At 39.3% G+C, this 7,027-nt stretch overlaps 1 non-coding gene across 1 annotated transcript; it reads right to left on the minus strand.

Moving 5' to 3' along the window:
• Positions 1-1,175: 1,175 nt before the first annotated feature.
• LOC116089516 lies at positions 1,176-1,282 on the minus strand. Its single transcript, XR_004118322.1, has one exon. It is a non-coding gene; the product is annotated as a U6 spliceosomal RNA (small nuclear RNA).
• Between the last annotated feature and the right edge of the window lie 5,745 nt (positions 1,283-7,027).

The following is a 7,027-nucleotide window of genomic DNA, read 5'->3' on the forward strand; positions in this document are numbered from 1 at the left end:
ATCTGCCCTCAACTTTAGTTGCTCAGTTACCTTCTCCTTGTTCACTGCCATAAATCTGCCCTTAGCTTAATTATGTTTCTAATATTCTGCCTGCTACCCCAGGCCTAGTTGGAGAAGTGGCCAATGGCCACTCCACTGGAGATCTCATATGGCTGATGGCTCCTTCTCCCACACTCCCCAAGCATGGCAAATCTCTTCTCCTCCCCTGTGTCTGCTAGCCTGCCTACAGAAAACCTGGAAGTTTCCCCTATTCTGCCCAGCTCATTGGTCACTGGCATCTTTACTGATCAATCAAGAAGCAATTAGAGAATAAGACCTTCAGTGTTCACAAGCAGATTCCTGATTAAGGTATCAGAACCATCCCCTAGAGTTGATATCAGCTTCTCTGACAGCCTTGCCTTTTGGTAGGATGTTTCATTTTCTTCTTGGCCTCTCATATCCTTTTATGGAATATGAGGAAAACGTCATCCAGCTCCCCCTTTCAGACATCATGAGAAACCCAAAATCACTTTCTTCAACACACAGATCAATGCAAATGCCTAGTGCATATTTTTTATTCTCTTTTTTCTTTTTTTCTTAGATATTTTCTTTATTTACATGTAAATTTCTCCTTTCCCAGTTTCCCCTCCAAAAAACAAACAAACAAAAACAACAAAAACAAACCCCTCTTGTCTCCCCCCTCCCCATGCCTGCTACCCCACCCTCTCCCACTTATTGGCCCTGGCATTCCCCTACACTGGGGCACAGAACCTTCACAGGGCCGAGGTCCTCTCCTCTTATTGATGATCGAATTTGCAATCCTCTACTATACACATGCTGCCAGAACAATCAGAATGTGCAGTCCTTGGTTGGTGGTTGAGACCCTGGGAGCTCTGAGGGTACTAGTTAGTTCATATTGTTGTTCGTCCTAAGGGGCTGCAAACCCCTCAGCTCCATTGGTCCTTTCTCTAACTCCTTCACTGGGGACCCAGCATATTTTTTTTAAGTACCTGACTTCCAAACAAGTGTCTCTGGCAATTTTTCTGTCAGCTTTGTCTCTGCAGATATTTGTACTGATACTGTTGTAACTCATATAAAATTTTTCAAATGTTTTCAGACTCTTATCCATTTTATTTTCTTCTAGGATAATTTAAAAATTATGTATCATACCTCATGTGTTTTATACACTTTTTTTTTTAAATATGGAATGCTTCATGAATTTGGGTGTCATCCTTGCACAGGGGCCATGCTAATCTTCTCTGTATCGTTCCAATTTTAGTATATGTGCTGCCGAAGCGAGCACGTTTTATACACTTTTGATAGAGTATTTACGCAAGATGTATACTTTATGAACATATTCTTTTCAAAAATAACATATTTGTTTTGTGATTATAATATATCACCCCTTTCCCTTTCCTGTAAACTTCCTATGTACCTATCTGATTTCTCCTTAAGTTCATAGCCTCTTTCTCTCCAATTTTATTAATAAAATATATATTCTCCTAAATACAAAAACCTAAGTACAACCTGATCTGTCTGTATAATAATTCTAGTATATATGTCTTCAGAGCTGACTATTTGGTTTAGATAACCAGTTGATATGCTATTCCCAAGAGTTTCTTCTGCTCTCATCATTGCCTGGAATTCTTTGTCTAAGATTGAATCTTTGTGAGCTTTCTCTCATCCATGTTAGCTAGTCTATTGGTCATCCTTGCTCTAGAACCTACATGAGAGAAGCTTTTAACATTTCTATGAGACACTATCTTACAGCAAACTTTCTCATCCTCTGGCTTTTATAATCTTTCCTCCCCCTCTTCCTAAACATTCCCTAATCCTTATGTGTGGGAGTATGTTGCAAGTGTATCAGTTTGAACTGTGCTTCACAACTCTGAATTTCAGTCGGTTGTGGTTTTCTGTAAAGGTCTGTCTGTTGCAAAGAGAAGTTTCCTTGATGAGAAGTGAAGAGAACACTTATCCACGTGTTTAAGAACGATGTTTGGAATGTAGTTAGGAATTATGCTGGTTTAGTAAGATCCATGAGTTGGTGAAAGCCGTGCAGAGAAGGCTGTGGAAGGCAAGTAAGCTTGCTGGAGACAGCCTACCATTGTGCATGGCTGGGATGGGTGAAGCCTGGAAAGGCACAGCCCCAGGTGCTTTGACCCAGGATCACTTCTTGTTGGCGGTGTGCCTTCTCATGTTTGTCATTCCTCATATTTGTATTCCTCATTGCTGTATTCCGCATTTTTCTGATATGGTGTGATTGGCAAAGAAAGACCTTCCTGCCTACAGTCTATTATGATTGGTTCCTGGGAATTAGCCCATCCTATTGACTAGATTCCGTGCCGAATCAACATAAAGATGAACTTTCATGAAACAAAGAGGAATCAATGTATCAATGATTATATAGAAGTCCTGATTTGATTCAAATAATTTTAGGAAGTTAGAGGAGTAATTGATAAAAAGTTAAGAAGATGGTTTTAATTGTTTTGCCAGAAAGATATAATAAAGTTAGAATCAAGAACAGGATGTGCCTTTCCTCATAGAATAGTAAGTAAAGACTTCATGAAAAGGAGGACAATGAGCTTTCACGTACTACACACATGTAAATTGCTCCAGGATAGAATGGATTTAGAACAAATTAATGATCATGGAAAAAAATTCATTCTATGTCAGGTCCGACGATGAGGTTGCAGGTGTACACAATGATAAAGCAATATCATGTAAAAACAAAAAACAAAACAAAACAAAACAAATACCATTGCTTTGAACTTATGAGCTTATAGAATGAAACACTGCTTTGAAGTTATAATCAACATCCTGCTGTAACTCCCTCCTGTGTAACATGTTTTTATTAGATATTTTCTTTATTTACATTTCAAATTTTATCCCCTTTCCTCATTTCCCCTCTGAAAACCCCAACATTTTATCTATGAGGTAATTTTTCTTACACAGAGAACTTTTTTCTAAAAAAGCTATAAAAAGCTGAAAGCAAAATAAAGGCTCAATCTACCTCCTTTCTACTTCATCATGTGCTTGCGCATGTGCTTGTGCGCGCGTGCATGTGTGTGTGTGTGTGTGTGTGTGTGTGTTTATGTATGTGTGTGTGTGTGTGTGTGTGTGAGACTTTCTTTTCCTTTCTCTCTGGCTAAAAAGGGCAATAAGCTCTAGGGGTGGGGGGTGGGGTCTGATAAAGAGCCCTAAGTAGTTATGTTTCTTTTTCTAATGTCCTGCTGTTATCTGTTATCAGCAGGAGTCAATTGCCAGAAACCATTACCTCTGGCCCCAGATTAGCAAGAAAGATTTAATTGCCAGAAACCATCAGCTTTTCCAGTCCCTATCCTCCACTAACTCTACATCCCATCTCAATTTGCCTGGATGTCAAAGCTGGTCTTTGACAATAAATTCACTATTTGGCTAGGTTTCCAATGCCAGGCATGAGGTTTCTCTTTTTAAGGGGGCCTTACATCCAATTAGAAAGCTGTTGGTTAACCACCAAGGTATGTGTGCCACCATTGCGATCTTAAGCTTGTCTTACCATGCTGGTCATTTGCGTGACTCATAGGAATCATAGCTGGGGAGGACTGTTAGCTGTGTCTCTATTTTGAAAGCTTGCATGACATCTTCTGGTTCCATGAAAGCTAGTCCTCAGCAAGGAGGTTTTCAAACCACATCCAGCTCAGGGGCTTCTGAGCACTGTGTCTGAGATGTATTTTTTTTTTCCAGCAGCAAGGATTTATCTTCTACCTGTAAGAGCAGCCAAGGACAATGGCAATACCCTGCATTGTTCTGGGAGTCTCTAGATCAACCCTGACCAAAAACTCAAAACACAACTTCTCATGCTTGGTGTTGGGAGTTTTGTTAGATGGTCTGTGGCTCCTGGGGGAGCACTGTAAGTCCAGATATGAAGTTTTTATTTTATATCTATTTTTTTCAGGTATTGTAGGTATTTTTAGGTAATTAGTAGTATGAGTACTTATGGCTTTTTAACACATCCCCACTGCTATTTTACCCTCCTCCTTCTGTGTTTATTTCCAGCCCCATTTGCAAATTAGAGCCACCCCATTTTTTTCACTTCCCATTTCAGATCATTTGAACCCCACTATCCCCCTGTCTATTCAACTTCTCCCTCCCCTGTTCCCATATTCACAAGGGTCCCTTCTTACTTTGCTGGTTTCTTTAGTTACTCCAGGCATATACTCCTATCTAAAGACTCAGAGCTAGGAGCCAAGATGAGATGTGATGTCTTCTTTCTGGGTCTGGGTTACCTCCTCTAATATGATCATTTCCAGTTCCATCCATTTGCCTTCCTATTTTGTGATTTCATCTTTTATAGCTAAATAGTAAATGTATGTCACATTTTTAGTATCCATTCATCAGGTGGAGGACATTTAGGTTGCTTTCATTTCCTAGCTATTATGAAAAAAACAAAATAAATCTTATAGTCCTGTCTCTTGTCTCTCTTAGAAAGACTGGGGCTCTAATTTCTAGAATCAACTAATTAAAATTTATTTTTGCCATTTCCAGCTATTCAAAAATACATTTTCTAGATGGCTAGGTGCATAGGTCTTACTTTGCATGGTGTTGAGTTATTGCAGGGCTAGCTACACTATGAAGTAGCTATCTATTCTTCATTACCTTTGCTACCAACATAATAATAATAATAATAATAATAATAATAATAATAATAATAAAGCAGCTTTGATTCCTTTCTGATGGAAGAGCCACAATACAGAACGGCCCAGTGTCTCAAGCTCACTTAGAGACAAGACCTGTGCCTACTTGAAACCTCTACTTCAGACAATTTTCTGGAAGAGTAACAAATAAATTAATAATGTATTAAACAAAGAAAAATAAGAGTTCCAATACTATATTTATTAAAGATATATGTTAGGTATTGGGAGACATTCTGTCCTTCACCTATTACATCCCAATCTGCATTTCACTATGGAAATCGCCACCTATGTATTATAGACGCCAGATATGGTCATCTCACCAGCCCTATATCCAACCCTGAAAATATCCGGCTCTGTTCTTTTGTTTGTTTGTTTGTTTTGTTTTTTTTTTTTCTTGTTCTTGTTTTCAAGGCAGGGTTTCTCTGTGTTGTCCTGGCTGTCCTGGAACTCACTCTGTAGACCAGGCTGGCCTCAAACTCAGAAATCCACCTGCCTCTGCCTCCCAAGCACTGGGATTAAAGGTGTGCGCTACCACTGCCCGGCAGCTCTGTTCTTATTTTGAAACTCTTTTACTCTATTTGCCCTTTTTCAAGTTCTCTTTTCAATGCCAGGTGATCTTGGGTGCAGCAAGATCTGACATTACAAAGACTAATGTCCTGTCATGTTCATTCTGTCTCAGGGATTTTATGTCACCGTCATCTCATCCTGTAAGGGTGCCTCTGATCTTTTCCATTATTAAGACATCTTCAAAACATGCTAGCCGTAAAAGATTCAATTTCCATTAAAAGCCAAAGGCTTCTCTCCAACACCTTTGGTAATTTGTACATTTGGCACTAATTCAGCTGTTTCCATATTCCACAGAGCCCTTTTGTCTTCTGATGGTTACAAGAAATGGTGATTAATGAAAGATATGTCACACTCTCCCCTTTCCTCAGGATCCTTAATGCAGATAGACTTTGCAGAGGGAGCCTGGTAGGATGTGCTAATCGTCTCAAAGACTAATTTCACACATCTTTTCTGGAGTACAAAGTATACTGACTTCAGCGTTTGTCTGTGGCAATGTTCTAACACCTCATACTTGGAGAGCTGGACTCATCATTTGATATCAAAGTTAATATACAGGTGCCAATCAGATTTTCCCACCTGCCAACAGACCTGTGAGAGAGAAGCTTTTATGTCCAGTGCTTATACCACATTGTTGCACTCACTTCTTTGCCTGTCAGCCTTCCAAAAAATAGAATAGCTTCCTCGAGGCGAAAGTGATGCTACAGTGATTATTATAGAAAGGACAAACTATTCAGCCCTGAAATATCGTAGTGAATGAATCACAACAGATTGATGGCATATTCATATTCAAAAGCCAAGAGCCAGAATCACACGGTTTATTTTAAGATGGCAGAAGAGTAAAAAGCAGATTGAAAAACATACGACATCTCTGCAGCTCGAGCTCTGCAAACAACGATGGCATTTGCAGAGTTCTGCGTGCCTTCTCAAACGTGGTTGCGGTTTCAATGTGTGTTGACATCTTTCTCTGTGTGCAGAATTAGCTGGGAGAACAACATTTTGTGCTTTTTCCTGCTTGTTACAGCATGAGAACATGAAAAGAGTCAGCAACTGAGCATCTATCCGCCATGGAAGGACACTAAGACAGTTTTCCTTCCGTTATTACAAAGTAGTATCATGAATACATGTGATTGCCTAGGTCACCAATCATTCCAAAAACGCAGGAAAGAAGAAAGCACATCAGGGAGTCCTCTTACATCATTCTCTGGAGCAGAGGCAAATGAAACAGATAAATGTAACCACTGGAAAATAATTTTATTTTTATCAAATTAGAGGTATGGTAAATAACTGAGATCAGAACTTCACAGGGGCTCTCAAGGAACTGGAGTTTCACACTATAATTAAAAAAAAACAATAGAGTGAAAAATTAAAGAGCTCCAACATGAAATAAATTTAGGAAGAATGAAAAGGAAACAACATACAAGAACTGTACTGATTAGGAAGTGGGCAATTTAATTTCTTGAGGATAGTAAATCTCCAGCATGAATTAATTGGCTTCCTGCTGGGTCCTGCTGGTTTTTCTTCTCCCCTCAATCACTGTTTATTTCATAAAATCAGCATTCACCTATCTCTTTTGATTATTTAATTTTGGGGGGATTTTCTTCTCACAAAGCTGTTAGCACAGCGAAACTCAACTCCACATGCAATGTGTAAACACACGATAATGGCCTGCATAAGTATGGGGATTGTTTATTCCATTCTGTAGACCTCATTGTTCGGATGCTCTGCTTCCCCTCCAGTGAAATCTCTCAGTAGGATTCCTGAAGCGGCTTCTCACTGTGTGCATCTTTCATTGACATTTACCAAATGCC

This window comes from Mastomys coucha, unplaced genomic scaffold, assembly GCF_008632895.1.
Source record: "Mastomys coucha isolate ucsf_1 unplaced genomic scaffold, UCSF_Mcou_1 pScaffold14, whole genome shotgun sequence".
Lineage (NCBI taxonomy): Eukaryota > Metazoa > Chordata > Mammalia > Rodentia > Muridae > Mastomys > Mastomys coucha.